This window comes from Panthera onca, chromosome B4 (assembly GCF_046562875.1).
Source record: "Panthera onca isolate mPanOnc1 chromosome B4, mPanOnc1 haplotype 2, whole genome shotgun sequence".
NCBI classification, from domain to species: domain Eukaryota; kingdom Metazoa; phylum Chordata; class Mammalia; order Carnivora; family Felidae; genus Panthera; species Panthera onca.
In genome coordinates, this window is record NC_138345.1 from 12,255,009 (window position 1) to 12,278,569 (window position 23,561).

The 23,561-nt window shown below is 47.1% G+C and overlaps 1 long non-coding RNA gene and 1 pseudogene across 9 annotated transcripts in view; one reads left to right on the forward strand and one right to left on the reverse strand.

Annotated features, from left to right (window-relative positions):
* LOC132695082 (uncharacterized) overlaps positions 1 to 22,624 on the forward strand; it is a 48,541-nt gene extending 25,917 nt beyond the window's left edge. For 5 of the 9 annotated variants that reach the window (XR_009617683.3, XR_009617690.3, XR_009617689.3 and 2 more), the window contains 4 exons: positions 10,859 to 10,919; positions 18,191 to 18,298; positions 21,484 to 21,614; positions 22,512 to 22,624. This is a non-coding gene — a long non-coding RNA (uncharacterized LOC132695082). Of the gene's footprint in view, positions 1 to 10,858; positions 10,920 to 12,786; positions 12,930 to 12,964; positions 13,858 to 17,507; positions 17,666 to 18,190; positions 18,299 to 21,483; positions 21,615 to 22,511 lie in introns of those variants that run through there. The other 4 variants (XR_009617692.3, XR_009617694.3, XR_009617684.3 and 1 more) reach the window with 4 other exon arrangements.
* On the reverse strand, positions 6,777 to 6,940 carry LOC132660528 (U2 spliceosomal RNA; annotated as a pseudogene).
* Positions 22,625 to 23,561: the final 937 nt, after the last annotated feature.

Below are 23,561 nucleotides of genomic sequence, written 5' to 3' on the forward strand. Positions count from 1 at the left end.
CAAGCCCCAGACTAAACTTTTACCCCACCCCGTTTTGGTAGATGGCAGTAATGAAGCATGTAGTTACTCAAGCTGGAAACCTTCAAGCAGGGCCGGCTTCATAATTTGCCAGACCCAGTGCAAAATGAAGGCATGGAGCCCCAGCTTCCCCTGGGTCTGTCGCCCCATCCCCTGCTGCCTGGAAGGGCTGGCACCCTCTAGGCTGGGATGTGCTCAGTACCCGGATCCAGGGTGGCCGAGAGCCCTCCACCGAGGTCACTGCCAGCCCAACGTGGGGACGGGCATTGCACCAGTCAGGCACCTGTGTCGCTGGCCCTGCCTTCGATGGATCCTTGATTCCTGTTTCCCTCACCTTCCACATTCACTTTGTCACCGGGACCCACAGGTCCCACCTCTAAAATAAGGCTCAGTTCGCTGCTTCTCTATCTCTACTGCCATGACCCACGTCCAACCTGCCACCTCCTCTCTCTACTGTCAAACCCCCCAGGTGGTCTCCTTTACTCACATTTGCTCCGTCCACCACATTCCACATAAGAGCCAGAGTGGTTGTTTCCACCAACAAATAAGTCCACGTGAACTGCCCGGTTTCAGAACACCCGTGGGCTCCTTGCCACAGTTAGAACAAGATGGCGGCTCCTCGCCTTGGCGTGCAAGGGTGCGTGCTGACAGCCTCCCCCTGCTTCCCGAACTTCTTCACAGCCCTGCCCCCTCTTCTGTTGTTTCTCCAGGCACCATGTCCTGCTTTCTACGTGAGGAAGGTGCCAAGCCTTTGATGGCCTCAGGGCAGGGTTTCTCAACCTCGGCACTATTGACATTTTGGATAGTTCTTTGCCTAAGGGTTTGTCCTGTGCAAACTATAGGATGTTAATTTGCATCCCTGGCTTCTAACCCATCAGATGCCAGTAGGACTGCTCCCTGCCACCGCGTTGTGACTACCAAAAAGTCTAGACGTGGCCAAACATTCCCTGGAGGGCAAACGTCATATTCTTGAGAACACTTCCCTTCAGCCTTGGCGCACTGGTTCTTCCTTGTCTAGATCATTGCCCCCACACGCCCCCACACGCTACACTACCTTCCTGCTTCTAGAGCTTTCTTGTCCTTCAGATATCAATTTAATGTCACCCTTTTTATACATTAAAAAAAAATGTTTCTTGGGGCGCCTGGGTGGCTCAGTCGGTTAAGCGTCTGACTTCGGCTCAGGTCATGATCTCACGGTCCGTGGGTTCGAGCCCTGCGTCGGGCTCTGTGCTGACAGCTCAGAGCCTGGAGCCTGTTTCAGATTCTGTGTCTCCCTCTCTCTGTGACCCTCCCCCGTTCATGCTCTGTCTCTCTCTGTCTCAAAGATAAATAAACGTTAAAAAAAATAATAAAAAAAAAATGTTTCTTTATTTTTGACAGAGAGAGAGGGAGGGAGGGAAGGAGGGGGAGGCAGAGGGAGAGGGGCAGAGAGAGAGGGAGACACAGAATCTGAAACAGGCTCCAAGCTCCGAGCCGTCAGCACAGAGCCCCACGCGGGGCTTGAACCGGTGAACCGTGAGTCCTGAGCTGAAGTCTGACGCTTAACCAGCTGGACCCCCCAGGCGCCCCTAATGTCACCTTCTAAAGGAAGCCTCCCCTGACCAACCAATATGAAGTGACTTTATCTCTCTCTCTGTCTCTCTGTCTCTGTCTCTTGCTGGTTTAAGTTGTTGTGTAAGCACTCAACAGTCTCTAATAGCTCTTTTGGGCAGCAAGTCCCGTAGTTTTGTTGAGTGCTGTGTTCCTAACCCCTAGTGGGTGCTCAGTACCTATTTGCTGAATGAATGAATGAATCCACTACACTTTGAATCCACTGTCTTACTTGTTAGGCAAGTACTTGTTAGGTCCTTTCCAAGTAGTTCTAGGTCTTCCTCTGCTTTCCTTTTTTGTTAACTTGAAGTAGCATCAACATACAGTGTTCTGTTAGTTTCAGGTGTGTAGTTTCAGCACTCTCAACCCCCTTCACCTATTTCGCCCACCCCTCCACCCACCTCCCCTCTGGCAGCCATCAGTTTGTCTTTAGTTTCCTTTGTTTATATATTTTTTTTATTAAATTCTGCATGTAAGTGAAATCATATGGTATTTGTCTTTCTCTGACTTATTTCACTTAGCCTGATACACTCTAGCTCCCTGCATGTTGTTGCAAATGGCAAGATCTCATTTCTTGTTTCTGGCTGAGTAATATTCCATCACAGACATACGCCACACCTTTATCCATGCATCTATTCGTGGACACTCGGGCCGCTTCTGTATCTTGGCTGTTGTGATCGATCTGCTTTCCTTTTTACAGCCTCCACTTTCCCTTTCTTATCCCCGTGTCTGCTTCCTGTTATCTTTTTCTCTCTCTTCATCGTACGACAGGTGATATTTCCCTCCGTTACTTTGATTCAACATCTTTCACCACAGAAACACAGGCTAGAAAAATAGGACACAGATAAGGTTTTGGTGAAGTTATCCCTAAGGAGCAAGATCTGATGGTAAGGGCTTATTGGACTGTACGTGACAGGAGGGTCTCCCGGGACACCGTGGCCCAGGAATTTACTGGAATTGGAAAGGACAGCCCTGGTAGGAACCTTGGTGGCCCTCTTGCTCTCTTTCTTGTCTTTCCTTCTCCTTCATGCTGAGTCTTGGCTTGATTCTTTTTTTTTTTTTAATGTTTATTTATTTTTGAGAGAGAGAGTGTGAGCAGGGGAGGGGCAGCAAGAGGGGGGTGGGATAGAGGACTTGAAATGGGCTCTGTGCTGACAGCAGAGAACCCAATGTGGGCTTGAACTCATGAACCATGAGATCATGACCTGAGCCAAAGTCGGTCGCTTAACAGACTGAACCACCCAAGTGCCCCAATTCTTTTTTTTTTTTTAATGAATTAATTTATTTTGAGAGAGAGCGTGAGTGGGGGAGGAGCAGAGAAAGAGGGAGAGAGAGAATCCCAAGCAAGCTCCTATCTGGCAGTGCAGCGCCCACCTAGATGCAGGAACCTAAAGATCATGACCCGACCCAAAATCAAGGGTCAGATGCCTTTGCTGGTGGGAATGCAGACTGGTGCCGCTGCTCTGGAAAACAGTATGGAGGTTCCTCAAAAAATTAAAAATAGAACTACCCAACGACCCAGCCATTGCACTACAAGGTATTTATCCAAGGCATGCAGGTGTGCTGTTTCGAAGGGACACATGCACCCCCATGTTTATAGCAGCACTATTGACAATAGCCAAAGTATGGAAAGAACCCAAATGTCTATCGACGGATGAATGGATAAAGAAGATGTGAGATATACATACACACACACACACACACACACACACACACACACACACACAATGGAGTATTACTCGGCAATCAAAAAGGATGAAATCTTGCCATTTGCAACTATGTGGGTGGAACTAGAGCGTGTTATGCTAAGTGAAATAAGTCAGCAGAGAGAGACAAATATATGACTTCACTCATATGTGGAATTTGAGGTACAAAACAAATGAACAGAAGGGAAGGGAAGCAAATAAAAACAAGGGGGAGACAAAACATAAGAGACTCTTAGATATAGAGAACAAACTGAGGGTTGCTGGAGGGATTGTGGGAGGAGGATGGGCTAAATGGGGAAGAGGCATTAAGGAGGACACTTGGGATGAGCACTGGGTGTTATATGTAGGGGATGAATCATTGGATTCTACTCCTGAGATCATCATTACACTATATGCTGACTAACTTGGATGTAAATTAAAAAACCAAAACACAGATGCTTAACCAACTGAGCCTCCCAAGTGCTTGGCTTGATTCTTTATAGACCAATCCCCTAAGCCTCTGTTCATCTGGTGACAAATGTTACTGCCATCGGCACGTAATAGACTGTATTAGTCTGAACTAAAGCATCTTTATCCCGAACTCAAACCACTGGGGAGAAGATTCCCTGGCTCACCCTGGGGTGGGAGTTGTCCTTGCTGAGTGTCTACAGTGGGCCAGGTGCTCTCCAGGTGATGAGGATCCAGGAGACAACAAAACAGACAAATCCTATTGCCACGGAACTTACTCTTTTTTTTTTTTTTTAATGTTTATTTATTTTTAAGAGAGAGAGAGACAGAGCATGAACAGGGGAAGGGCAGAGAGAGGGGGAGACACAGAATCAGAAGCAGGCTCCAGGCTCTGAGCTGTCAGCACAGAGCCCAACGCAGGGCTCGAGCTCATGAACTGTGAGATCATGACCTGACCCGAAGTCGGATGCTTAACCACCTGAGCCACCCAGACGCCCCAGAACTTACATTTTTATATTCCTTACTTTATGTTTATTACTAGACACCTATCAAGAACCAGCCCCTAACCTTGTTCCCAGGATACAACAGTGAGCAAAATGCACAAACCTAATCACATACGGTGATAAATTCATTCATTCATTTAGTTAATTTTCTAGATTGCTATATGAATGTACAGTAAGGGGACTTGAACTGGTCGGGGGGCTGGGGAATTTTTTTTAATGTGAATTAAGTTAACTTTATTTTTCAGAACAGTTTTAGATTTACAGAGAAATCGTGAAGATAGTACAGACAGTTCTCAGCTGTTCCGCATCCAGTTTCCCCTGTTATTAACATCTTCCATGACTGTGGTACATTTGTCACATGTCATGAACCAATATTGATATATTGTTATTAACTAAAGCCCACGCTGTATTGACATTTCCTTAATTTGTACCTAATGCTCTTTTTCTGTCTCAGGATCCCATCCAGGATATCACATCATGTTCCTATGTCATATCTCGCTTAGGCTCCTCTTGGTTGTAAAATTTCCTTAGACTTTTCTTGTTTTTGATAACCTTGACAGTTTTGAGGAGTTCTAGCTAGTTCCATGGATGCATGGGATTTTTCTCATGGTTAGACCGGGGTTATGGTGTCTGGGAGGAAGACCACAGAGGTAAGGTGCTATATTCACCACATCATATCAAGGGTATATACTGTCGACATGACTGATAATTGTTGATGTTGACCTTGATCACTTGGCCAACGTAGTTCTTGTCAGATTTCTCCAGCATTGGGGTACTTCTCTTCCCTCTTTCTCTTTCCATACTGGAGTCTTTGGAAGGAAGTCACTCTGTAGCCCACAGTTAAAGGGGAGGTTTATGCTTTACCTCCCTGACAGCATTGTTGGCTTTTTAAACATAGCTATAGTGAGGTATAATTTACACACCACAAATTCAGCTGTTTTAAGTGAATAGTTGGATGAATTTTGGTAAATTTATATAATTGTGCCTGAGGGGAATGGTCTTTGAGCTGACATCCAAAAGATGAGGAGAATTTAAGTAAACAAAGGAAGGGAAGGACTGTTCTGGGCGGAGGTAACTACATATACAAGTTCCTCAAGGAACTGTGGAACAGTCACAGAGCTTGGGTTAATCCTGAACCTCCTGGAAAAGGTAGAACATGTCACCATCCTTCATTTAATATGCTTCATAAATATTTTCTTCAAAACATCTAAAAGTCAACAGCACTTTATTGCCTAAATGTATAAACTTTAGTTCTTTGAAACATTTGTCTGTCTAGAAGAGCTCAGCCCCTGATGGTTTATCTAAGGTTTTACTATAACAATAAGTAAATATTAGGGTAGTAAAATGCAGACTGGTCCCCAAGGAGAAGAAAATGTCATAAAATTTCCTTCCCTTTCAGGTCTTGTTTAAACAAGAATGTAAAGTGCGTGTACTATTTCCTTTCCGATAAGCCCTTGATTTATTCCCCTTTGGAACAAACACACCACAACAAAGTGAGAATGAGGAGGTAATTCAGAGGCTGAAGAAGAGAAAGGGACTATATTCAGAAATATGTCCCCACACAGACTTAGAATCTGAAAAAATCCTGTTAGCAAAAGCACAGAAAGCCTCTTTCTATGTGTGAAGTAGCTAAGAGGCTCTCTCAGAACTTCACGGGTCACTGAAAATTCCTGGCGTGGAGGAGCATGTTATTAGTCAGGATAGGCAGGGAGCGGTGCGGTAACAAGCAGACCACAGATCTTAGTGGTTTAATAGAATAGGTCGTTGTTTAATGGAGGTCAAATGGCTCTCCTCCAATAATTGACTCAGGGATCTAGGCTTCATTTATCTTGCCATGGTGTCATCTTAAACATATGTCCTCCAAGTTTGCCATGGAAGAGGAAATGTGAGTGTGGTTGATGACCTAGGGAATATTATGATATGGAAATGGTATATATCACTTCTGCCCACATCCGTTTAGGCAGAACCCAGTTACATCACCCCACCCTAAGTGCCCGGGAGGCTGGGAAATGTAGTTCTCTCGTGTATACAGGAAGGAGAAAATTAAGTGGGTTTTGAGAAATGCATAGTATTTGACACAAGCTCTTAAATTTTTAAGTTTATTTTTTTACTTATTTTGAGAGAGAGATAGAAAGCAAGCAGGGAAGGGGCAGAGAGAGAGAGGGAGACAGAATCCCAAGCAGGCTTGCGCTGACAGCGCAGAGCCCGATGCGGGGTTTGAACTCCCCAACCATGAGATCATGACCTGAGCCAAAGTCAAGAGTCGGAAGCTGAGCCGCCCAGGTGACCTTAAACTTTTTTTTATTTGATGCCTTTCAAATGCTAAAGTAATACATGCTTGTTATAGCAAGGGGTATATAAAGGTGGAACTAATTATCTCCCAGTGTCCTATCATCCTATTGGCTCTCACTTCTCTTTGGGTCCTGTCACACCTTTTTCCTTGTTCATATGACTGTATCCCACATGTATGTGTGATGCAGGAGACATGAACTCTGAGAGACACTTCTGAACCGGCTGGTTTCATGATAGTGCTTCTAGAGTTGCTAAGAAACACTTAATGAAATCTTCATCCAAGAGGTACCTCATATTGACAGAGTAGAGATAGAATTTCACTGGATTTTAAACTGATGACAACAGAGACCACACTTGATCTTAGCCAAAAGGCCAAGAAGTGATTGCTGGATTTTAAAATTGAGTGCTTTTGTTTATGTTTGTCTTGGCTTTCTACAGTTCTTTGGCATTTACTCCTGCCTCTGGGAAGACTTTGCGGGCTCCCCTTGTCACTATTAGAGGCTCCACCTCTGAATGATGCTAGTCGCTGTGCCATCAGAAAGATCTGGGTTCAAATCCTGACTCTGTCTCCTACAATCTCTGTGACTTTGGACAAGTAATAAACTCCTCCAAACGTTACGGAAGGATGTGAAACAAATCTAGTACCTATCACTTGGGGTATTTTCAGTACTACAAGACAAAGTCTACTCTTTTTAAAAAATTTTTATTTATTTATTTTTTAATTTGAGAGAGAGGTGTGGGAGGAGGAGAGGGTGTGTGAGAGAGAGAGAGAGAGAGAGAGAGAGAGAGAGAGAATCTTAAGCAGGCTTCATGCTCAGCACAGAGCCCAACATGGGGCTCGATCCCATGACCGTGGGGTCATGACCTGAGCTGAAATCAAGAGTCAGATGCTCAACCGACTGAGCCACCTAGGTGCCCCGATAAAGTCTGCTCTTTAATCTTCCAGGTTACTGGGTATCTATGACATCTTAACGTCCACAACTAGAGACCAGGGAGACTGGCGTTTAAAATGTGTACAATGTGACCAAGAACCTGGGAAAATCCTCTACAAAACAAAGTACCATAAGATGGGAAAGAAAGGAAGAGAAAATACAGACTGGAAAATATTAGTGAGCCGAAGAGGATTTGTAGTATTCATTTAGGAAGGAAAGAAGATATATAGGGAAATGAGGATCAGAAAATGTAGAAGTTATTAGAAACATGTTGAGACTGATCAGCCTGTTTTGCTAGCAATTTTCCTCTTCATTAGTTATGCATAGCTCCCATCAACAGGGGCAGAGTCCTGCTGTGGCAGACCTTTTTGTTAATGACCCAGTGGAACAAAAGGTTCCCTGGAACCTGGAGGTGTTCCCAGAGGAAGGGATTGGGTCGGCTCAGGGTTTTAAGGTTGTTTTGCTGTAGCATAGACGCCCGATTAGGGACCATCATCAAATTTTGCCAACCTTGAGAAGGTCGTAGAAATATTGACAGCCAACAAAGTAAACACGCAAAGATCTTGTTGAAGAATCACTCCATGGACAAAGGACAGGGACCCAAACACGAAAACTTGGGTATTGACACAAATATCCGAAAGAAAAAATGTACAAAAGAAAAAAAAATATCGAAGATTCACCAGTACGTATGGCCAGAAAAACCAGAAATCACTTTAGGTATTTCAAACAAAGAGGGATTTAACACAGAGAATTAAGTCTTAAAGCTGTTGGAAGGGCTGGGAGAGCAAAAAGGTGGAAGGTATTGTTACCCAGAGATCAGAAATGCTGGAAGTTGGGACCTATTCCATGGAGTTCAATTCTGGACGTTGAAAGATACTGATCACCTGCTTATTTAAGAAGGGCTCTGTAGCTTTCTGGTTTTTGCACCTTCCCTAAGTACGGCTTGGGGTAGCATCCCAAGCCTTAACTGTATGCAGTTCTCTGTAGGTGCTCAAGGCTATGGCAATGATAATGTAGTAACCGCAGGGTATGAGAGCTAGTCCATGGTGCCTGAAAACTTTGGCTGGCTAGTGGCCATTTACACGGATAGGCTGGTAAGAATTGCACGCCTGGTTTTGCCTTTATGATTCAGGCCAGGAGTGTGTTTGCTCTGTATGACTGGCTGACATGTGTAACTTAAGGGATTGTACAGGCTTCCTTTTCCTCTTCGGTGCCTTTCAGAGGGAGAGTAGATCAGTGTTCCAGGTGCAGAGTCTAATGTACTTAACCAGTCTGACAGCTGGGTTGGTGACCATTTTCATGGACTGTTTGTGTTCCTGAGTTTTTGAGAGGAGCATGATGGTGACTTTGTGGAAAGGTATGGTGTGGGAGGCCTTTGGTGGTTCTAGGTAGTTTCCCCATAAGCATCTTTGTTGCAAACATTTTTGCTGTATAACTAATTGACTGTAAGTCAGTTTTTCTGTAAAAGACAAAAAAAAAAAAACTGGTTTATAGTTTGTTGGTTTCATCAACTGGTTTTATTTCTTCATTGACACAGTACTCCCATTTTTATGGTGTATAAATCTTGGCCCTCATAAGGGTCTACACAATGCTGTGAAGTTTTGAACCCACATTTCCCATAGAACTTTGGACCAGTTATCAGTGGACGTGTGACAATATGCCGAGAACAAACACCAGCGTAGAGGCTTTCACAATGCAATCCAAAGCTCAGGTACAAACATGCATTCTAGTATTTGGAAACCGATACTGCTCTTAATGAAGAAAGACATTTTAGCAAAAGAAGAAAACAGTGTGCCGACAAACTGGGAAATGAATCAACATACCAAAAAAAAGAAAAAAAAAAACCGAGAGAGAGAGAGAAGAAAGCAAGCAAGAAAAGAAGGAAGGAGAGAAAGAAAACGAAAAGAAAAGAGAAAAAAAGAAAAGAAAACAAACAAAAAAACCCAAATATAATAGTTTGAAGGAAAGACTTCGAAGGCAAGTGCTTAGGTACAGTCCACAAAATAAAATCCGTTATTTGCCCAGGATTGGCGTGAATCTACACATGTTAAATGTGTTCAAATATTTTGTATTTTGCAATGAAGTCTTCTTAATTTTGTTACACAGGTTCATGTTTCATGAAGTTCTTTTGAACGAAAGACCCGTTCGATTTTCGGTGACTCTGTCTTTCACGGCACGTTTGCTTTACGGCCGAGCCGGCTGCAAAGATGCTCGTCGCAAAGACGCCGGCGGCCGAACGCGCGGCCTCAAGCGGGCCTGAGGTTGACCCTTTCGGGGTCCTGGAGCATCGCGTCCTCTTTCGGCCCCCCCCACCGGGTCGTCCTGTCCTCTTTTGCGTCCTTGGGCCTGTCCTTCCAGCACTGTCCCTCCGGCCGTGGCGGCAAGAGCGGCTCTCGCATACACGCTTCTCCGCCCACGGCTCCACTGCCGTGTAGGCACGCGGTGTGAACCGAGGGCCCAAACAACCCGGCTGATCCGCCATGGGCGGTAGCTCTGTTGGCTGAGGCTGTGGCTCCCGGGAGGAGGTGCTAAGTGCCAGGTTTTTCTGCTCCGAAGCCCCTGCTTGCAGCTCCGGAGGAGGCTTATTGGGGCATTTTCACAGCCATATGTGTCTTTGGCCCTCACCCTTCACCTGAGATCGGAGATAATGTGTCAAAAAACAAATGTTGTCACTGAATCCATTCTCCACGAGCTCTCCAGTCTCCCCAAAGTAGGATCTAGTTCCTAAGCCTGAGAAGTTTGTTTCAGACTCAGTGTGGTACCCAACTTGTTCTGGAATCTAACCCCAGAGCACAATGGGCTGTGTTTTGAGGTTGTTTTTATTTATTTATTTTTTTGAGAGAGAGAGAGTGTGTGTGTGTGTGTGTGTGTGAGCTCGGGAGGAGCGGATAGAGGGAGACACAGAATCCCAAGCAGGGTCCAGGCTCTGAGCTGTCAGTACAGAGCCCGACATGGGGCTGGAATTCACGAACCGGGCGATGACCTGAACCATCCAGGTGCCCCTGTTCTAAACGAATTATTTAGTAGGGTTCTTCCCCCCACCCCCATCCTCTGCGATGCCCCATTTAGTTCTCTCCTTCCCACGCTCTGCTGCTGCTACACACTTAGTCAGCAGGGAGCGTCTCACTTTCCCCTAACCCCAGCCTGCCCAAGGAAGACGGCATTCTGGATAGCTTTTTAGCGAATAGGTTCAGGAAGCTTGCAGTCACCTCTCCTGAGTGTGATCGCTCGAAAAGCCAAGACCCAAGAGTCCTGTCAGCTGGGGAAAGGCACACAATTTGTCCCATGCAGAGGGATTTACAGTTTGCAATACATCTTACATCTTCACACACATTATTAATTTGATCCTTACATTTATTATTCTCCACAGGTGATGAAATTGAAACTCCGGGATTAGCGCACTTGTGCCTGGTCACGTAGATGAAAGCTGGGTGAGAAATCTCCACATCTTCAGACTTTGACTTCTAGATCCTTCTCCCTATACCAAACAAGGAACTAACCTATAAAGCTGCAATGAGTGTGGGTATTTACAGCAAATTTGCCCTTCCAAGACCAAAAAAGATGAATTTACCCTTCAGAACCTGGTGAGGAAGGAAAGGAAGAAGATGCGGTGGAAAAAGGAGAGGTTTAAATGAGCCTTGCTTTTCCTGGGCCTTCATTTCATTGGCTCCACTGCTCTGAGAATATTCGGGGAGAGCTGTCAAATAGGTGTGTTTGGGTCTTTGTTCTCTTCCTTGATCTAAGCATTTTGCATCTCTGCTGTAAAAGAATCTTGTTTATCCTTTTTAAATGTTTATTTATTTTGAGCGAGAATGCTCCCATGAGTGTGAGCAGGGGAGGGGCAGAGAGAGAGAGAGAGCCCAATTTGGGGCTTTATCTCATGACCCTGAGATCTTGACCTGAGCCGAAATCAATAGTTGGACCCTTAACTATCTGAGCCACCCAGGCACCCCAAGAATCTTGTTTATTTTAATGCGTGATGTGTTCCTATCTCTCAGTCAAATTGGGAGACAGAACGGTCTAGTGGGAAAAAAGACAAAACAAAACTATGGGCTTTGGACTAATAATAGTAGATCGCCTTTGCTGACTTCTGACTATGTAGTGAGGACAGTTGACATGTACTAGCTTGTAGTAGTCCTATAAGTACTACCGATGTTTTATTGTACAGATGGCAAAATGAGGGTTTAGAGAGATCAGATAACTCGACTGAGGTCAGGGGTGCCTGGGTGGCTCAGTTGGGTCAGCACCTGACTCTTGATCTCAGCTCAGGTCTTGATCTCAGGGACATGAGTTTGAACCCATACCGGGCATGGAGCCTACTTAAAAAAAAAAAAAATCAACTTGCCCGAGGTCACACAGCTAGTAAGTAGGGGGAGTTAAAGAATAGAGCCCAGCAGTGGGACTCCAGAGCCCAGCTTGTCAGTGACTCCCCCAGAGGGTCACAATATTGCTCAGTCTCTGAGCCACAAGATCCTCATCTGTAAAATGGGGATAAATACGTATCATGCCAAGTGGTCAAATGAAAGAGAATATATAAAGAATCTGGCAGGTAATAGATACTTAGATATTGGCTGTCATTGTTACCATGTTTGAAGCCTGCCGAACGGTTCCTCTGATTGCAACTGGGGTGTGGACCCTGACAGCATGTAGAGAAATAAACATCTTGGCCCCTCGACAAACAAGCTCTGTGATAATTGGGGAAGTCGCTTAATATCCCTGAACATGTACCTCATTTGTAAAGTGGAGGAGATAATAATAATACTTCTCTATTAGGGTTGTTGTAAGGATCAGATGAGATCACGTGACCATGACTGGCACATAGAACATGTTCAGTAAATGTTAACGCTTACTATTTATTAAGGGTACGTTTTTTGTAAAGGAAGGCTCTTGTGAATGGTAGTGCTGGGGTTGTGAAAGCAGGGTATGGCGGTGGAGGTCCCCCTCTATTGGAGGGGCTGTTTCAGAACGTTTTCCAAAGGCAGTTAGTGTCTTTTGATTTAAGAACAAATATTAGAAAAAGCGGTCTGTTCAATATATGATGGAGAGAATAGTGGTTTGGCCTTAAAACCCCCAACGAAGGTACTAGAACATTGTGTAGTTTTATGCTCTAATCTCCCAAACCAGGTTCATCCCTCTGATGCTAAAACTTAGGTATTCTCTCAGAGGAGAAGGCAAGGGAGACTTGAAATGTATTGCTCTTCCCCTGCTGTGACGCTCCTGACCCTACACTATGTGTCAAGAACTGCAGACCAAACTCCAAAGTCTCCAGGATTCAGGCCTCGTGTGGATCTGCCTGTGGGGCTGGTGGGGCGGGTCCTAGGCCTGGCACCAACCCTGAAGGGCAATTTTCAGCACAGCAGGGCCTCACATCATCCTCCTGGACACTCCTCAGAGAATTTAGGGTGCTTGGAAACCCACACGGCAGCCCAGCACTGACGGGGGTAGGTGATGATGACATCGGACTCTCTCTTCTTGAGGGAGAATGCGAAGAGAGACAGGTGGGCCGTGTCAATGTCCTGGGTATTACAAAGCAGCTCCTGCTTGACTGTAGACATGTGGCCAGGAGACAGGACCAGGGTGAGGCACCTTGCTGGGGCCTTCAGGCCTTCAGAGGTTGGGGTAGCACCTATCCTTATAGGGAAGCAGAGTTCGGGTTGGAGAAGGTAGTGCATGCCATCTGGCTGTGAGAGGACACACAGATACCCACGAGATGTCCCAGAAAGGATGAGAGGCCTTTGTGGTGGCTGGGCTATCCTACAGTAGCAGGCAGGGCCAGAGCCAGACAACTATTTATGACTTGAATGTGAAATGTCTTGTTTGGGGCCTGTCCTTTGCCAGGAGGCAGAGTCCCCAGCCTCCTGGCGAGTGGCCACTCAGAGGCAGAAGAGCTTAAGGCCACCAGTGAGCAGGTATTACAAAAGATGGCTTCAGGGTTCAGAAAGCTCACCTTGTGAGTGCCCATGTTTGGCTTGGCTCAAAAGAAGGGCGTTCTTTCTGCTCAGTAAACCCCAGATCAAGGGCTCGATATCTAAGGCATGTGTGGCAAAGGTGGCGAGCCATCTGTCTTTCATTAGGTTTCTTGGGGCAGAGCCACGCCTGGCTCACCTTTCTGTCGCTGCTCACGTATGCGGTTTATAGCCTCGGCTTGGATTGGACAACAAGGCTCGAGATCCTTCTTGGCTACATGGGTTGGTCTGTAACCTCCCATCTCCATCCCCTCTGTGCCCTGCTTGAGGACTCCAGTAAGCCCCACCTACCAGTCGCCAAGCACACTAGGGAGTGAAAGGAAGTCCCGGAGAGGTAAGGGAGACAGTTCGCAGCAAGGGAAAAACAGAAGAAATGGGAGGGAGTGTGCTCAGTGAATGCCAGGTGAGGAAGTGTGGGTACTGACTGCTCCCCTAATTATCAGCCAAGGGACTCAGATTCCTGCTCCCTCTGCCCCCCGGCTACATATGTCTGCCCCGCAAACAGTACCAGCCGGTTAAAGTAACGCAGCTGATGGGGAGAAAAACATCCCATAAACATTGTCACCTCCGGGGCTGACATTGCAAAGTCTCCTGAGCTTTGAACCTAGATCTTGTACTTAACCTTTAGAAGGCCAGGGAGAGCACGGGTAGCAGTGGGGAAGGGAGGGCTCTCGATTTTTACCAGCCGTGTTGAACACTGAGTGGATTCTGGACACCGGGCAGTTTCAGTAAGTCTTCTGTGACCCAGATGTAGCACTCCTGGTCTCTAGAATGGGGCACGCCACCTAAACTGGACGGTCTCTGTCCTCGCAAGCAGGCCTGGCTTCACACAGAACCCTGTGCACGGAGGGGTCCTGCCCTTGATTAATGCTCTGTTGCTGCCTTGTTGAATTTCTTAATTTTTCTCATTTAATCAGTTTTGTTTTAAGATTTAATTTTTACGTTATCTCTACACCCAACTTGGGGCTTGAACTCAACCAGCCCAAGATCAAGACTTGCATGTTCCTCCAACTGAGCCGGCCGGGTGCCCCAATAAATTTTCTCTTGTAAAATGTATATAACATAGCATTATGCCATAGTTAAAAATGAAACGTACCATAAAATTTGCCATTTAAAAAAATTCCAGTAGAGTTAACATACAGTGTTATGTTAGTTTCAGGTGTGCAATATAGTGATTCAACACTTCCATACATTACCCAGTGCTCATCGTGGAAAGTGTACTCTTAATCCCCTTCATCTGTTTCACCCATCGCCCCCTCCCCCCCCCCCCCCCCCCCCCCCCCCCGCCACACGTATCTCCACTGGTAACCACCAGTCTGTTCTCTATATTTAATAGGCGCGCTATTTGTGTCGTTTTTTCTTTGTGTCTTTTTTTTATATGTTTATTTACTTTGAGAGGGAGTGCAAGCAGGGGAGGAGCAGAGAGAGAGAGAATCCTACACTGTGCAGAGCCTGATGCAGGGCTCGATCTCACAACTATGAGACCATGACCTGAGTTGAAATCAAGAGTCCACGCTTAACTGACTGAGCCACCCAGGCGCCCCCATTTGTTTTGTTTCTTAAATTCCACATATGAGTGAAATCATATGGTATTTGTCTTCTCTGACTGACTTATTTAACCTAGCATCATACCCTTTTCCTTTTTTTTTTTTTTTTAATGTTTATTTTTAAGAGAGAGAGAGAGAGTGTGTGAGCAGGGGAGGGGCAGAGAGAGAGAGGGAGGCACAGAATCTGAACCAGGCTCCAGGCTCCAAGCTATCAGCACAGAGGCCAACACGGGGCTTAAACCCATGAACTGTGATATCATAACCTGATCTGAAGTCGGACACCTAAGTCACTGAGTCACCCAGGTGCCTCAGCATCATACTTTCTAGATCCATCCATGTTGCAAACGTCAGGATTTTGTTCTTTTTCATGGCTGAGTAATATTCCTGTGTGTGTGTGTGTGTGTACACACATTGGCTATTTTAAAGTGTGCAATCTAGTGGCATTAATTACATTCACAATATTGTGCAACTACCCCCACTATCTATTTCCAAAGGTTTTTCTTCACCCCAGATAAACTCTAAAACCATTAAGTAATAACCCTTCATTCCCCTCTCCCTTCAGCCCCTGATTACCTCTCATGTGATTTCTGTCTCTGTGAATTTGCCTGTTGTGGATATTTCATGTAAGTGGAATCATACAATATTTGTTCTTTTGTGTCAGGTTATTTCTCTTAATATAATGTTTTAAGGGTTCATCCATGTTGTAGTCTGTGTCAAAACTTTACTCCTTTTTAAAAAAAATTATTTATTTTTGAGAGAGGGAGATGGGCTAGAGGGGGGCGGTGGGGGGGTGGGGGTGGGAATCTCAAGCAGACTCCATGCTGTCCGCACAGAGGCTGACTCAGTTCTCAAACTCTCAAACTGTGAGATCCTGATCTGAGCCGAAATCAAGAGTTGCACACTTAACTGACTGGCACCCCGAACTTTATTCCTATTTATGGATGAGTCATATTCCATTGTATGTATGCACACCACGTTTTGTTGATCCATTCCTCTCTTGATGGACACTTGGCTTGTTTCCACTTTTCGGCTTTTGCGAATAATGCTGCCTTGAGCGTGGGTGTGCAGATACGTGTTCGAGTCCCCATTTTCAGTTCTTTGGGTAGTATTGCTGGGTCGTGCGGGAATTCTACGTTTAGCTTTGTGAGGAGCTGTCAAACTCTTTGACATTCGTCGTTTTTGAACAAGGGGCCCTGCATTTGCGTTTCGCTCTGGGCTCTTCCAGTCCTGTAGCTGGTCCTCTCTCAGGGCTATTTCAGCGGATATCAAGGTCGAAGACACACGCGAATTACCTCTCCCTTGGGTGGGTCAGCCCTCTATAGCCAGAAATTAGCCACCACACCTATCTCAGAGCCTCTGAACAAACAGGGCTTACTTGTCTGTTTATGTCATACTATGGAAGGAGAATGGTTTATCTACGTCTTCAGCTTGAGGACTGAGACCAACTCCCACGTAGTTTGCTTACATCTGCATCAACGTGCCTACGACGTAGACTACTATGCAGTCTTCACTAAAGACTTGATTCCACTGTCTTCGCCAATATCATTTTACTGTTCTAGAAACGCTCGCCCAGGAAGATAAAAGTTGCAACCAACTATTGTTTGAGGAACTTCCCCAAACCCGCTTAAACCGGCTTCGCTTGGAAAGATAGCAGTGAATGACTGTGAACACACCTTGCCGTGCCCACAATCCTGAACTTTTCTGTCGTGAGCCTTATTCAATCCTAATCCACTGGACGCTGAAACGCTCACCTTAAGTGGGGAATATCCTGACTTCACCTGCCCCACTCGAAGACACCGTCACGACTGCAAGAAGTGACCTCTCCTATTGCCAATTCTTCTATTGAATATGGGAGCCCATATTCAATAAACTACAGTTTTACCTTCCACACTATGCATTTGCTCCAATCCCATTTTTGGAAATTTCAGCCAGTATCCATTCTTCCACTGATGGGTTGAGGGCCTGCTATGTGCTAGGCACCCGTAGACACTAGTTCCATGACGACTGGGACAGACTCGGCTTTCATTTTTATAGAGCTCACCCCTCCTTGATCCTTAAGTCCCATTCCTGCAGCTAGGGAAAGTGGAGACAAAGGGCCACTTTCAACTTGAATTTATTTGAAAATGGAGCTTCTCCAGCAAACAAGCTAGATCTCTGCTTTTTAAATCGGGATGTCTTGACATTGTCGGGGAGGAAAAACTTTTCTTCTACCCTCTTAGGTTCAGTGCCTGGAGGCCTGCAAATTTGGCCAACAAAAAACAGACAAACAGGAGAAAAGGAATACAAATTGTATTCATATCTTACTTGGACAGGAGCTCACAGAAAAAGAAGTGAAACTCGGGTCATTAGACTTGACTTGGGGGCTTGTATACCATCTCTTTCAAAGGAAAGGAGGTTTGTGCTTTAAGGAACCACACGCTACGAAATGACTAGGCTACGTAGGGGAAGATGAAGGTTTTTTTTAGTAAGGTCTGTTTACACAGACTCATCTCAGTGAGGACTCTCTTGGTGGCAAGAGTCACTTTCTTCCTAGTGTGGGAGATGGAGACACTTTCACAAAGGGAAGTTGATGTCCTGCTTTTAGGCGGAAAAGAGGGAAGAGAATTCTTTCTGCGTTTTGTTGAGTCTCAGATGCCTTCAGCTTAAAATAATCCTTCTGCCAGGGTAGTATGTTTTGGGCTGGCATATCCTGATCCCCTTAAACCTTATCTTCACAAGGCCAGGCAGCAAGATGTTCTTAGAATGAGTTTGTTACTCGTAATGATTACTTGTCGCTGCTGGGTTCCCTTACCTCTGAGGTACTTCTTGTGTCTGCTGCCACTCCATGCCGCTATTGCAGGGACAGAGCCGAGGGCTTGCGAGCCATGAAGTGGCCCGAGCCTCCTCAACACGGCCTCTTTCAAGCCTAGCGTCCAGTTGGTGAAATGACCCACAGGAGGCACAGGAGAGCCCCCAGGGGGATATTTCCAGGCTATGCGATCAGCCTGGTCAGTAAGGGGCCCTATCGAAGGCTTCGCCAAGAGCTATGACCTACCAAACCAATTTGTAAACCAGCCCCAGCCACTTTGGGGTGACTGTTGCACGTCGGGATGAATGCAAGTCTGGATGCTCAAACAATTCTCTCAATGTTTGGTTTTCTTTTAACTTAAGAAGGGCTTTCACTTTTCTTCCCATTTATCTATTTTGCAGCTGGTTCTTAGATACGCTCCAGCCCGGCCTGTTTATCTCGTGAGCTTCAGAAGGCAAGCCGCCCCCGCCCGCCATGGCTCCTTCCCCGTGTGATTACATCTTTCCTTGGTAATGGGGTTTTGACTGGCCTTTTGTATAACGCTCAGCCACAACGGGACAAGAATATTCTCCCCTTATTTTTATCAGGCGCTTTTATTTCCTGAGCTGTTTTTGTAAGTGTGCTTGTTTCTGGTTTTGCTCCTCGTCTGGAAAGGGGCCCGGGATTCTGGGATAAGATTAGATGCCCTGGTGTGTCAACTGGTCTTTAAAAGAAAGAAGCAAAAGTTGATCACATGCTGAAGCTCAGGGCCAATGCAGAGCTACCTCCCAAGAGACCAATCAATTTCAATTAAGGAGATTAAAAGCCCCGAGCACAGAGAGGCCCGGTCACGGGTTTCTGAATGCCCTGCTCTTCCCGCAGCCTAAAAGCAGCCAGTGGACCCCAGAAGCACTGGATATTGTCCTCCGGGCCAGTGTCAAGACAGCAGTGAGGGAGCGAATGCGAAAGAAGCAGCCAGCTGAAGGGGCTCAGTGATTCTTCACGGGACCCTGTTGGCATTTGGGGCAGGGCTGACCTCCAGCGTCCTTGACCCCGCCAAGCATCCAGACCCAAATTACTGGCCTAACCCAACCCAGTCCAAACTAACAGCCCCCACAGTTCCCAGGGGCAGAACCACCCCAGGTACCCAGCAGCCGCGTCCAGGTCTGTCCTCTCCCCTTCCGCTGGGCCATTGCAGAGGCTCTGAGTCTGCTCCCTCCCCGCCCCCGACGAGATTCCAGGTCCCCTAACTGCTTGGGCATCCTCGAGCCCACACCACTGCAGGGGAAGGGCACAGGCCAGAGCAGGGGTGCCTAGTGGAGGAGAGGGGCTTTAGCGCAGCACGGGGGCACGGCTGAGCCCACCTCTGCCTTTTACCGGCTCTGCACCGCCCCAGAGTCAGCACGTGACCAAGTTTCTTTTCAAGACCAGTTGCCACACCAGGGCACCCACTGTGCCTCCAGGTATCTAAGTGAGCCTCACTTTTCATGTTTATGAAAAAGGAGCTATAGGGGCGTCTGGGTGGCTCAATCGGTTGCTCGTCCAACTCTTGGTTTCAGCTCAGGTCGTGATTCCAGGGTCGGGGGATTGAGCCCTGTGTCGGGCTCCTGTACTGAGCATGGAGTCTGCTTGGGATTCTGCCTCTCTCTCTCTCTGTTTCTCTCTCTCTCCCCCCATCCCTCTGTCCCTCTCTCCCTCTTTCTCTCTCAAATTTAAAAAAAAAAAAAAAAGGAACTACCACCTGCCTCTCAGAGTTTGCCGGGCTCACAGGAGGTCATGTGTGCACATCAAGTCCTGACATCCCCAGCCACTGTCCGCGGGCAGGCTTTCTGCTTACAGCGGCACCGGGCAGGTAGGGGAGGCGGGGGTAAGAATCACAGCACCCCAGATCCGGTGACTTTTGTTCAGAAGCCAGTGAATCTGTTAGGATCGGATGAACATGCTCTGTCCACTGTGAATGCTGTGGAAATATCGAGGCTTTGTCACGGGATCGGGGGTGGGTGGCAGGAGAAGGGGGGGGGGGGGGCTGAGGCAGGGGAGTGTGCAGGGATGCAGGGGAGGGGACCGAGGCAGCAGGAGCCAGCACAGGGCAGGAAGGAAGAAGGGTGGGAGGAGCAGGAGGCTGACACAGTTACTTTCTGGGCAGGAAGGAGAAGTGGTCGGGGTGTCAGCTGTGTGCACCGAGCCGCTACAGAGACCCTGTTGAGAGAACTGCAGGGGCCCGAAGCCACTGCTCCCCTGGCTTTCTCTCTGCAGCTTATCTTCTGGCTGCTTTCCTCCCACCAGGCCGGCCTGGAGAGTGAAGGGGGCGGAGGGGAGGCTCGGTCCAGACCGCGTGGCTGCTCGTCTGGTCACCTAAAGGACAGGGCGGGGGCGCTGTCGAAAGCAACTGCATCCAGAAGTATGGGGTCCCAGTGCTCCCAGCCCTTGTGGGGTGCATGCACCTGCCCAAGGTCACTTCAGTTCATGGCAGGGCCATCTCCTGTCTTCCTTTCCTGCACCCCCTGGCCTCCTGGGCCTGCTTTCTTCCCTGACCTACTTCTCCCAAGATAATTGAGAAACGAATGACTAAAGCTGCAGGCTCAGGCCTGTTGTGAAAGGTTGGGATGGCTGTTCATCAACATTAAAACATCTGGACCTTTTTTTCTAAAACAAGAAAAATGTCTTGTGCAGATTGCGTTATATCAAGATCGCCTTTTTCTTGATACAAGTTTTTTTTACAAATGTAGAAAAATGGAACTTACCATTTCTGTCAAAGAGGAGGAAACTATTGCAGTATGGAGCTTAAAGGAAGCTTTTAGTTGCCAAGGAAGGAGTCGATGAGCTTCCTGGAGGAAGCCTTACCTTGAGGTGGGACCAGCTTTATGGGATCCTGAGCCGCCAGCCCTTCCTTCTGGAGACAGAAATCTGTCGTGTGGCCTCACACGAGGGGGCATGAGGGTGAGGTGTGGCCTCCCCATCAGGCAGTAGGGAGGGACTGGGGTGTGATGTGCCCTGGGACCTGCCTTCACACACAGCACCTGTATGGGCGGGGTTGTGTCCTTCGGATGTGGCTTTGTCGTGCCGTGGCCTGGGAACCCAGGCCATTTCTGATAAAGACCCGAGAGAAGACACGCTACCGCTGGAGGTGGCCCCAGACAGCAGGAGCCGGCCTGAGCCCCAGCGACTTGGGCTGTCAGTAGCAGAGCCTGGGTCTCGGTCGGTTGGGGCTGTCACAACACACACTGTGACAGAAGAAGCCACTTCCTTCTCACAGTTGTGGAGGCCGGAAGCCTCAGATCAGTCAAGGTGCTGGCCCATGCAGTTCCTGGTGAGGGTTTTCCTGGCTTGCAGACAGACACCTTACTGTGTCCTCACTTGGCAGAGAGACCAAGAGATCTGGTGGCTTTTCCTCTGACAGGGACACTAATCCCATCGTGGGTGCCCCACCCTTATGACCTCATCTAAACCTGATTCCCTCCCAAAGGCCCCACCTCCAAGCACCATCAAGTTGAAGGTCAGGGCTTCAGTCTTTAACTACTCTCTGTGCCTCACCATTACCTTTATGCCTCCTCAGTCGCTTACGCTGACCTCTGGGCTGAGCTTCTTAAACTATCCGTGGCGAAGTTTTCTTATTCGCAATGGGGGATGATGTGTGATGAGAAAAATGAAATTATTGTATAAAAAAGACATGAAATACAAGCTCATTTCTTTCTTTCTTTTTTGTTTTTATTAGATCCCACTGACAGAGCATTGCTGTTGAGTTGGTGTGGATGCTGCTGAATGCTCACTGTCACTTTCTGTATTCATCTTGGGGAGCAGTAACCCAGCCTGTCGGGGCCTCCTGCACAGACCGCCCTTTGAACGGTACCGTCGGGAGCCCCGTGGGATAGTCTGTCAGCCCCCACGTCAGTGGGACTCTGCCACTTCCAGAGACAGAGACCCGAGATGGGATCCCAGTGAAGAGGCGGGACTCCTCCCAAGGGGACAGAGCAGACTGCTTTACGAGAGCCAAGGGGCCCTCTTTCCCAAAAGCACTGGATGTCAGAACAGAGGGGCTGGGAATCTGAACACGAGTGAGGGTTTCCCAGGAGAAACTCTCCTGGCAAGGCCGCTGGAGAGAGAAAGCTCACCTCAGCCTCCGACCAGTTGACCAAGTGTCAAGTCTTTCATTAAGATTTGCTGACCAAAGAGGAGAGGGACGCAGGTTCCCTCTGTTCCTCCATGGTGTCCAAGCTCCGCATGGGGCTCGGGAGCACCAGACAGCTGGGATGTCTGTGCTCTCTGGGCTGTAGCTCCGTAAGCCTCGCAGGCCCGACCCTGGGGGCACTGGGCTGTCGGGAGACCAGGGGTCTCTGATTCATCATCAGTAACGCGGTGGCGACAGCCCTGCAGTCGTGGTCGTTTGCTGGGGAGGCCCTTACAAGACCCCACAGGATGAGTGGTGTAAACAACAGAATTTTCCTTCCTCACCGACCCTTCCCTCCCTGCCTCAGAAGGAACCAGCTCTGCCCACACCTTGACTGCAGATTTCTAGCCGCCACAGCCGTGAGGAAAGAAATTTCACCTGCAGTGAAATGGGGGGTGAGCCTGCGATCCCCCCAGGTTCAGCCTGATTGTAAGCAGATTAAGGCTCAGCGTAGAACTCTTGTGGTGCGGCCTTCTGACACGGCTGAATGTGGGACTTCGACCGTGTAATCTTTCCAAGTTAAAATGTATTTATAAAGCACAGATAATAAAAATAACATCTATTTATCTCCCTAGGTGTTCTGAGCCTTCAGTGACGCTGGCAGCGATGATGCATTACAAAACCAAACAAATTAGTCCTCGGGACAGACGACCCGGGGGCAAATCAACCACCACAACAGAAAAGACAAGCTTTCAAACCAACGAGAGAAGACAAGATTGCAATGCCTTCCTAACAACCTTGCTTTATTGATGCAATGCAAGGAAAACTACATTAGATTCTATTGATTCTCTTTGAGATCTAATAATATGCTCTATTCAGATCTTATTCACATACACTTCCTCCACAGTCTTTCTCAGGAGCTGAAATTGGCCAGTTACAAACAGAATTTGTTCTCCTGTCCTTTGAAATCACAGAAGCGGACGTGTTTTCGAACACAAAAGATACGAAGCTTTCTTTGGGAAACAAAGCATAGTGGGGAAAAATATCTCCCCTCTAAACAAAATTGAAAGCATGCCTTACTTCAGATTTATTTGATTACAGAATCTTCCTCGGGGCTAATCAGTTTTCGAACCCATTCCTATTGGCACCAGTGAGCTAATAAAAAACCCAGAAGGAGAGAAGTATCACAACAACTCAGAGAAACAAGGTTGTTCATTTAAAAAAAAAAAAAAAAAAGCATTGAATTAATGTTTACACTGCTGAGTCAAATTATTTATATGTATGCTATAGGTTTTGCATTCCCAGAATTTGTTAGCATTCAGAGTATGATAAATTGTACCTGGCTGACTTGTGAAAAATCATCTCGAGAAAGATTTTTTTTTTTTTCCAGTGGGAAAATATATGGATGACACACGGTGGCTTATTGAAACTGTTCTTTGGGTGAACAGCCAGAACAATTCAGCAGAAGGGAGAGGCGGATTTACAAATTATTATTTTTTATTTTTTGAGAGAGAGAATGAGCAGGGGAGGGGCAGAGAGACAGGCAGAGAGAGAATCCCAAGCAGGCTCCACACCGTCAGGACAGAACCCGATGCAGGGCTCGAACTCACGAACCATGAGATCATGACCTGAGCCGAAACCAGGAGTCAGACGCTCAACTGACCGAGCCCCCCAGGTGCCCCAAG